Below are 11,471 nucleotides of genomic sequence, written 5' to 3' on the forward strand. Positions count from 1 at the left end.
GACTTGTTCAGGGCTCTTCTCTTGAAGTATTGGGCACATATCAGTAGCATGTCCCGTGTTGGTACAGATCCTACAAATCTTAACTTGTTGTATGTTTCCTACAGCCAATTGTCGGACAATTGAAGTCAGCTCCCACAATTACTGCTGAATAGACGAACTTTCCACCTCGTTCACTCAATGAGTGGAGACATTATCTCTGGGGCCAAATTATTGTGAGTTCTGCGCCATTTTCGCAATCAACTCCCGTGCCTCTCTAGGAATTTTATTCACCAGTACTCCATCACTTGCGGCGTTAATGATGTTCCTGTCAGACCAAGTAAGAGCCTCGTAAAAATATTGAATTAACAACTTGTCACTTATCTGATACTGGGGACATCTAGTGTACAATTTGTTGAATTGTTCCCAGTACTCATATAAGGTCTCCCATGGCTGCTGCTTAATGCCACATATCTCTTTTCTTAAGCTAGCAGCTCAGGAGGCAGGAAAGTATTTCTCCAAAAACTTCTTGTTCAGTTGCACCCAGGTGGTTATACTACTTGCCAGCAGGTAGTACAACCAATTCTTGGCCGAGTCCTTGAGAGAGAAAGAAAATGCTCTCAATTTAATCTGATCTTCAGTCACCCCCGGAGGTTTCGTACTTGAGCACACTACTTCAAATTCTTGTAGATACTTATAGGGTTTTTCACTTGAAAGATCATGAAAAGAAGGTAAGAGGTGAATTAATCCAAATTTTAACTCAAAAGAGGTATTTTTATTCAGATTAGGGAAGATAATGCAAAGTGGCTGCTAAGTTAAGTCAGGAGTAGCCAACTCCCTTAGTGTCCTGTTGTTTGTCATCATATACTCTTCTTGTTCTAAATCGCTTGCAGTAGATGACTGTTCTTCCTTGCATTTCTTGGTCTCTTGTATTTGCTTATGTGCTGTCTTCTCAGTTTTAGGGTCGTATATTAATTCACCTATGCTCGAAGAACGAAGCATAAACTAGCAAAAATATCAAAAATAAAATGAACTCAAAAACAAATAAATAATTGAAGCACCAGTCCCCGACAACGGTGCCAAAAATTGACAGGTATCGAACATGTGTAATAATAATAATGTTAATCCTAGTTGCTAACAAAAGCATTTCTGAGTCAATTCTAATACTGGAGTAGGGATTCTGGACGTGCAATAAGTTACTAGATTCACCCTGATTTCGAAGAGTTTGCTAGATCCGATATACCAAAATTTATTCACGAGAACTTGTTAATTTGTATATAAGGCAAGTAGGGTCGTATTTTCAGGGATTGGGAAAATTTGCTCCTTTTCAAGTCAGGGATAAACGGGGGTTTCGAGAATTAAAAACTAATGAATTATTAACTAAACTAATCGACTGCAAAAAATAATTAAGAGAGAGAGAGAGATAATGAGAAAAACTTTAGTCAAGGATACACTTCAGAGATAGTTCATGCAACTGATCATTGATGCAATTATAATTCCAACATTCATTAATAAGTAGGTTTTTAGCTGCCGATACGATCTGACAGTCAGTCTCTCCTTACTGTTTCGATAGTTAAAGTACGACCATTGACTGTTTTCCTAATTTAGGAATAACTCTAGGTACGACCATAGGATTTAATTTCCCAATTGCATTAGAAACTAGAGAAACCCTACTCTAATCAATAAACATGCTACGAGAGTTTATTTAAATTAGATTGTATGTTGCCCTAATACAAACCCAATTATATCAGTTGCTACCGGGATTGGAGTAGTCAAACAATTACATATTCAATTACTTTAATTAGCAAATAAATTATGTGAGGAATTAAATATTGTGCACCTATTTAACCACACACAATAATCATAGCCACGAAAAGTAAAAAACATACAAATACCAATGATTGAAGTAAGCAATTAAAATAATTTAGATTTCATAGTTATTGTTGAACCAAATCTTCAGTTGTCCCCTTGACTAAAAGTATGAAATTAGTTCTCCATTAATGGAGAACAAGCCATGCAAAAATCTGTTCGAAACTTTCCAGTTGTTTTTCTCCCAAAATCGGCAAAAAAAAAAAGGTAAAGACAAGAGTACTATGCTACTTTTCATCTCTAGCAAAAAGATGATAAATTGATGTCTTCGAATTTCCACACGTCTTGACTTCGAAATGGATTGGTCTCCTAATACCAATCAAATTCCTCAAGCTTTTCTTTTCTTTAGAATGACCCCATTAGATTCTTAATTTGTAGCCAACTAATTGATTTCCAATTGAATGAGTCAATCCCAAAATTTTAGGAAATCAAACTTAATGCATTTTTGGAAGCTTCTCACGTGCACTAAATCTCGAGAATTTGGACATGAAGGCTGGAATTAGGCGCGCCCTCATCTAAAAGGTAAAAATCTTTAACAATTATCTTTTTAAACCTTCTTTTGTCTTTAAGCCCCACGATAACCACCGATTATCAAAATTCCTGCAAAAATAATGAATTAGTGAAATATCTAATCCCGTGAGAGAGAAAATATTAATAAAATTAACATATATTTTAAACCCAATCAATAAACTAGCCGATTCTTCACTATCTTTTACAGACATAAACATAGTTTATTGCCTTTTCCAAATGCAACTGCTGATCAGTGAAGCAAGCTTTCCAAGTACCTCTCCACATTGTCCAAGCCCCAGAGGCTTATCACAATGGGCATAATAGCTGGGACATCCAACTGGAATGCTGAATCAGTTCCATCAACTCCACTATAGGTATTTAGTTGTTTCTTGGCTTCTTTAATTGCTGCCTTTGTTGCACAATGTACTGAGACAACCAGAAGCAATGGTGATTCCATTCTTAGCAAATTCTTTGATTTATTTTTGTCTATTTTGTCAAACAGCTAGACAGGGATTACAAATTAAGTTTACTCTCAACCATAGTTATTAAACCTGACCTGACCCGGCGGTTCAACCGGATTAAACCGGAAACCCGGCCGGTTTTGTGGGCAAAACGGTTTTGAGGAAAGAAAGCTTTTTCGAGCCTCTGCTTGGATTCGAACCCAAGACCAAAGGTCTCTGTAAGGATCGAAGACAACAAAGTGAAAAACATAAACAATGCAAAGATCACAAATGTAACAGTAAGTAAATAAAAAAGGAAATACTGCAAACCAATTAACTACCCAACTCCTCTTGAGCTTGTAGATTAATTGAAACAATCTACTTCAAGTTGATGAATTACAATCACTCTTGTGTACAAAGGAAGGTTCACCTCCTCCTTGCCCCGAACTCCACTCGGTCAAGTCAGGACGTTTTACTATCCCTCAGGACAACCCTCACAGAGCTACACTCATGAAGTATTCACTCACAAATGAAAAGCTTACAATCAGTTTCATCATCACTTTCAAATTGAGAGTTACAAGATATTATCTCATCATCTCCAATGGCCATAAAAGCCAATTGAACAGATTCTTCATCCTCTTCAATTTCACCATCGGAGTTGCACTCATTCCATGTGAATTGAAATTTGTTGAATCTTGATTTTCTTCCTTCTTTCTTCTTCATCACTGGACACTCACTTGCATAATGTCCAGATTGGCCGCATTCAAAGCACTTATCAGTTTGCTTTTTGTTGAACTCTAGTTTCCCTTTGTTTCTCAAGTTGTTGGACTGATTCGGGAAGGAGTTGCTAGGTCCACTTTTTCTGAATCTCCTCTTGTTGAGTATTCTTTTGAAGCCTCGTGTGATGAGTGCAATATCACTATCATCACCTTCCATGTCATCTTCACTCACGGAGGCTGTATCATTTTCATCTTGTGAAGCCTTCAGAGCAATATTCTTTCTCACTTTTGTGTCTTCTTCTTCCTGCACCTTGGACTTGAGTTTTAGCTCATAAGAAATCAGTGAATTAATGAGAGATTCAATAGGCAAGGTATTTAGATCTTTGGCTTCCTCAATGGCAGTCACTTTACTCTCTAAATCCTTTGATAAAGCATTCAGAATTTTTCTGTTTTTCTCACCTAGAGAGTATTCTTTTTCCAGCACCTCTAAATCCTTAATGAGGTCATTAAATCTACAATACATCTCATCAATGTTTTCATGAGGTTGCATCTTGAAGGATTCATACTTTGTAACTAGAATGGATTTCTTTTGTTCTCTAACATTCTCACTATCTTCATGAATTTCTCTCAGTTTATCCCAAATTTTCTTGGCTGACTTGCAACCTTTGACTCTAATAGATTCATTTGAGTCTAAAGTACAATATAATACATTCATGGCTTTTGCATTTAATGTGAAATGAGTTCTATCCACAGCAGTCAGTTCACTTCTTATTTTTGGTCTAGATCTCTGAGTATTTTCATCTATAAGAGAGGCATCATATGGATCTTCACTAATAATAAACCACAATTCAATATCAATAGATTGCAAAAAAATAATCATTCTTTCTTTCCAACTCACATAATTTGACCCATTAAACATAGGTGGTCTAATGACAGAATATCCTTCAAAAAATATAGCATTGTTGGTCGTCATCTTTACTCCAAAGCGATTGAGCTTAATCTCTAGGAGACCAAACTCTGATACCAATTGTAAGGATCGAAGACAACCAAGTGAAAGACATAAACAATGCAAAGATCACAAATGTAACAGTAAGTAAATAAAAAAGGAAATATTGCAAACCAATTAACTACCCAACTCCTCTTGAGCTTGTAGATTAATTGAAACAAGCTACTTCAAGTTGATGAATTACAATCACTCTTGTGTACAAAGGAAGGTTCACCTCCTCCTTGCCCCGAACTCCACTCGGTCAAGCCAGGACATTTTACTATCCCTCAGAACAACCCTCACAGAGCTACACTCATGAAGTATTCACTCACAAATGAAAAGTTTACAATGAATCTCACACCACTAAGACTACAAATCTTCTTTGAAGAGTATTTTCTCACTAAAATCACTCTAGATCTTTTGTATTTTCAGTGTGCAAAAGTTGTTTGAAGTATCTGACCAACTACTATTTATATATGATCAAAAAAGTGCCTCATTAGTGCTTCCAACGGATAGAAAGTAGCTGAAGAGTCAACTAGCCGTTGGAGTGTCGGACGTCCGATAGCCCTGTTTTATGCATCCGACAGCAGACAGTGAGTTTAAGAGATTTTCTTCAATTCTTTCGGACGTCCGGTGCAAGCTTTTTATGCGTCCGACAACAAACAAAGAGATTTGAGAAATTATCTTGTTTCTATCGGACGTCCGGTAGAGACATATTCAGCGTCCGATAGTTTTGTCGACTTCGAAGGATCCTATCGGACGTCCGAAGCATGCGTCCGAAGTTGTGCAATGATTATCGGACGTCCGGTACTGTCTTCTTGAGCGTCCGACAGGTTCAGCATACTCTGTCTTTTTCAAATGTGCTTAATTTTTGAACCTGATTTGTTTCATTACTGAAAAAACCTTTGAGGAGATGTTAGCAACATCCATTTGTTTTGTAATCATCAAAAGCTAGGGACCAAGGTCAACAGTCTTGTTTGTGCGTTGCTCACCACCAGGCCACTTTGTCACTTGTTAAGTAATAGCCATTCTTATGTTATATGAATCTTTTGTTAATTTTATCTTTATTTTTTTGTAATTCTCCAAAACAAATTTATTTGGAATCTTTTAATAAAACTTATGACCCCTATATTCTATAAATTATAAAATAGATTTCAAAAATAACATGTTACATAATTTATTTTAAAGACAAATATTGTTTTTAATTTTTTTTGCTCTTAAAATTTGTAAATAACCTAGATAATTATAGTAAACATATACACTTGAAGTTTGGTAGATTACTAATTAAATTTATATTTTACTGATTCTTATTTGAATTAAATATTCTATAGCAAATTAAATTAAATTAATATTTGTTATGACATTATTTATTACAATTTATATCATTTATCCTATATCAAAATTTATAAGATATAATATTTAAATATATTTAGTGACCCACTGGTTCAACCACTCACCCACCGGTTGAACCAGTGACCCGTTGACCCACCTCCTTCGCCGGTCTCCTCTCCGAGCCGAGTTTAATAACTATGCACTCAACATCTTTAGAATCAACAAACTAGGATTCAAACAGATTTAGCCAGCATGCACTACCAGAAAACAGCAAAGGCCATCCTGTTTGTAGAAAGTTAATTGCATTACTTATGACATATTGGTGAAACTTGAAGACATACCTTTAGACGAAAGGACGCGCTATTTATGATGCCCACTATTTAGCATTTCAATATTCAGCTGCATTGGTATGGTGTCTATTGTTGGGATTTTGTATGTCCATGTGCTATCTGTAATTGTCAAACCGTCTGCATTGATGAGGAACTTCTCGAGCATAAAGAATCCAATTCCTTGAACAAAGGATCCTTCTATATGTAAGAACAAAATTGCAGTACACAATGATATCACTATCTATAAGCTCACCTTGCTTCATAGACTTGCAGCTACTTTAAATTTGCTATAAAATTAAACATTAGAAACATATACTTTCTGTAGAATTTGACAACTATAATGGAATAAATCACTAACCTGTCCCAAATCCACTGCAGGGTTCATGCTCTGCCCAGAATCATAGATAATATCGGATTGCAAAATTTTAGTTTCTCATGTTAGTATACTCACCTCTACCTGCAATAAAAACAGCTTCATTATTTCATACCCTTATTATGAAAATGAGACCACATAAGGTGCCTATTTCATGATTTTGCCAAGGTCGTAGTATGTCACTCAATCAAAACGATGCATCACTAAAATTCCCATCACTTAAGCAGTTCAATGAAAACATTATAAGGTAACATCACACTTCTTCTCATGGTCTCATAGAGATAAGGCGAAAAGGAGCAAATTTACCTCACTAACTGCAGCGCCATAGTTCAAATAATGCACGACATCGGATTCGGGAACAAAGTAAGAACTCGTAGCCATATTCACAGATTGAGAATGTGCCTACAATCAAACGAAACCCCACACAAGAAATGTAAGGATGAAGTTACAACCATTTATGCAACAGTAGTGCATCCAATTATTGTAGACAGGTTGAATAAAGAAGCTAAAAAAGTTGTTTTTCTATCCCTTTTTATTTTTAATTTCAAAGAATGAGCAGGTTGGAAAAGAAGAGGCTAGAAAGGGAATGAAGACAGAAAGAAAATACCTTCATTCTATGGCAAGTAACAAAGACCATTAAGACACTAGATTATAATGGATTGTCTGACTAGGGAAGATTAAATTATCTTTGAACGTATTTAACAACCTTTAAACATAAGGAAATATAGCATATCAATACAAATTTTGTGAATTAACTATGATTTATCTACAATATGAAGTATTAATCTTTGACAAGCAAACACTTAAGCCTATCTTGGTGTCTCAAACGTAACATAATTTGAGAAAGTAGACCAATTTTTTTTGGCTGATAACTTGACAAATAAAGAACTTATTATTAAATCCCAAAATGGAAAATTTTTGTTAGAAGAACGTGATTGGTAGGATTGAACTAGTTATTGCGCTAAACACAAGGCAAAACATATATCTTCAAAGAAAGAAGATCAAAATGGAAAACGGATATTGGGAAAGACACCAAACTTGACTAACAAAGAAGCTTTGGTTAGCTACACATCTCGAGTTATAAAATAGTTAGGCCAGGAAAAGCATGTGACAGAGTGAGGAAAGATACCTGGAGAATCAGGACATCCCAGTTAATAGAACCCTTTGCTCCTGCAACTTACTTTTGAGCTGGGCTAGTCGTTCAACTAAGATGTTGCAGCATAATCTGACAACTTCACAGCTCGATTCTGATGTCATGCTGCCAGCAGTCAGACCCCCCTGAACTAAGCTTAAAGTGTCTGACTGTATAACCCGTATCTTTTCCACTAGGTTTTCAATCCCGTTACATCCAATTGAACTGAGAGCATACGTAGTTATCTGTCTTACCCTAGTCTAGAGCCTCTGGCCTAATTCTATTCCTCCTACTTCTACAACAATAGTTCCATCCCAAAGTATGCTAACTTTGCCAGGGGTTGGTCTTACCATCACTTCATAAACAATTGGGACCCGTGAAATGCCTCTTTTTCTCCATTTGTTGACCTGATTAAACTGCTCTATTATTTCTTTCCTTTGGACAAATCATGAAGATACACCCAACTTATTCCACGTGTCAGTCAACGTATACTCTACTGCTTCACCTGCAGCCTTCCCATAGAACACATTAAGGCTTTCAAATGTGTGAAGGTTTATGTTTCTGACAGAATCTACCTCCATCAAAAGCACAGATGCAATTTCTTCTATTATAGCTTCAGCAATATAAGATCCTTGAACCTCTCCAGGACTTCTCATTACAGATTTGCTAGAATGGTTTGTCTTACAAACTTTTATATCAAATGACAAAGCACCCCAATTATACTTTTTAAGGGTACTAATTACGGTTAACGGCATGTTGGGACTAAATTCTGTGAAGAGTTCAGCATTAATTAGTATGTCAAGGTGCAAGGCTGTGACCTTTCCATTTGATTTGAATCTGACATCGTAAGTGATTTTCATGGGATGTCTTCCTCCAATCATTATCATGTCAGTTTTTCGATTGAGATATGTCCTGACTAGAGGTGTCAAAATGGATATATGGATTATAATTGGTTTCACATAAATGGATTATGGATTAAATGGTCTAATCCACTTAAATCCATTTAGTAAATGATTGTATGTGGATTGGATCCAAATGGATGATGGATATCCAATTATCCATTTAACTATCAAATAGGAAATTCCTTCCTTTATCTTTTTGGTTCATTTTCCACTTCTGTTTTCCTCTTTCTATTTCTTATCTGTCTTCTTCTCCGTTTGCCGAAGAAAATGGATTAAAGCTCGCAAAGTATCTAATCCTCAAATCTTAACAAAATTCTACAATCTCGCACTAGTTGTAGAATGTCCGGGTCGTACATCTTCATACATGTCGACCCATTGGCCAACATTTCCATACTACCTTTAACATCATCAAAAACTAGGGGTTGCTTTCGTTTATGGTATACTAATAACCAGCATCTCAAAACTCTGGCTAAATCAAGTGCTCTAATTGAAGAATTAAATAGAACGTCGCTTAGACAATTTAGGGCTTCATCTTACCAGTTACCAAAAATTTAGAAAAAAAAAGAGAAATTAGGGCATCATTACTGGGGTATTATGGAATATTCAAATGCGATGCAGATGGAGGTGGGATTAAACGGCTTAGAGATAAGAAGAGTCACGATCACCGGTCCATGAGCGGAGATTGGAAGAAGAACAACAATTAAAAACACTGGCTTTATTGTCTTAAGGGGCTTGTGGAGGAAGAATATCCACAATTGGCTTTATTGGCTGAGGAATCGATTTATAATTTTATAGCGAAGAAAATGATGCCTTCAAGGACATTGCTTCAATTCTGAATGGGTATTCACTTCGATTAATCTCTGATAGTCTAAACAGTCTCATTCTCTCACCTCCTTTTTGTCTCTGTGGCTTTCCCTTGTTTGAATCTCGAAAGGACTGAGGAGGTGAGAAACTTCAGAACTTGCTGGTTTGGATCTTCAGAGTTAGAGAGTTTGACGTTTTTTTTAAGTAATTGGTTTTATATGGTTTATATGGATAATCCATTTAAAACCATTAAGTTAAGTGAATTTAAGTGGTCAAACCATTTAAAGCCACCACTGGAAATCGGCAATCCAAATCCATTTAATTAAGGGTCAAATGGATGGATAAATGGATTTTGATCCAAATTGCCGCCTCTAGTCCTGACTACATGCCATAATGATCTCTAGGCAGGCCCATCCTGAGGCAAATGAATTCTTTAAGGTCGATGAAATATTCCATTCTCATGACCGAATGACAAAGCCAGGAATTCAGAATTTTTCTCGAGTGAACTATTGAATTAATCGCCGGCAAACTAATGTAGAAAGCCATTGCCAGGAACCCCCAATGGAGTTAATGAAGATGGTAATTCAAGTTCAGCTTTATTTACTTGTGATTTACTACATTTGATGTACTACCATTGGAATATAGGGTGGGGATACCGGTACTTCCATAATTGTGTCATTGGCAATCCACTCATGAGTGCCTTAATTTTCTATTGATGTAATAATTTCATTCCCATGATCGTATGATAAAATGAAATGGTAGCTCATCATCCTTCAAACCTTTTTTTTTTCCTTTCTTTCCTTTCCCCTCCAGAAGTGCACTATAGAACAGTCATTTACCAAGAAACAGGCTCAGAGTTTGAACCAAGAAACAACTTAAAATATAGAGAATAACAAGATCAAGAACATAGGAAAATTTGACACTATAAGAAGGTAGTGATATTTGATCAAACAAGAGACCTTATTATCATTCTTTATGATGAATAATTATCATTCAAGGAGAGTAACAACATGTGTAATTCCATACACAACTATACCTATGATTGTTATAGCTTATATACAGAGATTAATTGCCTGTGGATGATCAAATCAATGAAGCAAGCTTTCCAAGTACCTTTCAACATTATCCAAGCCACAAGCATTCTTCACAACAGGCATAATAGCTGGGACATCCAACTCGAATGCTGGATCAGGTCCCTTAAGCCTGCTTCAAGCATTTAGCTGTTTTCTGGCTTCTTTAATTGCTGCCCTCATTGCACAATGTACACAAGCAGAAAAAATTCAACCCGTACCACTAGGAGAAGAAGACAGAAATAGACGATGCAGTCCAGGACAGAAGAGCATTTGATTCTGAGGATCTAATGCAGTAAATTCAGCATTAAAATGCCAATTTGATTGATGAACATCCCCAGTGTCCCACCCATTACTCGAAATAATACCTAGATTACTAAGAGAGTCCGGCAAAGTTCGAATTGACTGGCCATAATCTCTACCATCGCCATGTCGAGAAGGACCACTAGGAATAACACAACCAAGACAGGTTTGAGCAATATGTCGGCTACTCTCTTCCTCATTAGGAGGTGATCCATTTTCATGACCAATATCAGGAACTGAAAGCCTTCTTTTCTTTGCAGCATTAGCATCACGATGATGGCGCAAAAGATCGGCCTTTTCATGCTCTGGCATTTCCGCATAGCGTTTACGATGCCTTGCATTCTTATCTATGTTCTTAGATTGGAAGACTCAAGAACATAAAATAAGACCAACAACCAAAAACAAAATGACTCAACAACATCCAGAGCACAAGACAATCAGGAGAAAAAACGGAATAGATACAATTAAACAGTAACTGACCTAAAAGACGCAACAAAGCTATACAACACAGGCTAGAGCAATTTTTCCAAGAAGAAGTTCCAACACAGCAGGACAACAATAAAAGAATGCAGAACAGCACGAAAAAGGACAAGGCAGAACAAATCTATTTAAAGGAAAAAACAGGAGTTCAGAATAGTTTAAAAACCTGAACTAGTTCAAATAAGCATCGACTGGAAGCACACGTCTCCAAAGCAAAAGGAAGACAAAGGGAAATAAGACCGGCGCA

General features: G+C 36.4%; 1 non-coding gene and 1 pseudogene across 1 annotated transcript; one reads left to right on the forward strand and one right to left on the reverse strand.

Annotated features, from left to right (window-relative positions):
* Window positions 1-358: 358 nt before the first annotated feature.
* Window positions 359-465, forward strand: LOC113752885. The gene has a single exon (XR_003464923.1). It is a non-coding gene; the product is annotated as a small nucleolar RNA R71 (small nucleolar RNA).
* Window positions 466-2,605: 2,140 nt separating this feature from the next.
* LOC113772539 lies at window positions 2,606-11,056 on the reverse strand (annotated as a pseudogene).
* Window positions 11,057-11,471: the final 415 nt, after the last annotated feature.

This window comes from Coffea eugenioides, chromosome 1 (genome assembly GCF_003713205.1).
Source record: "Coffea eugenioides isolate CCC68of chromosome 1, Ceug_1.0, whole genome shotgun sequence".
Taxonomy (NCBI): domain Eukaryota; kingdom Viridiplantae; phylum Streptophyta; class Magnoliopsida; order Gentianales; family Rubiaceae; genus Coffea; species Coffea eugenioides.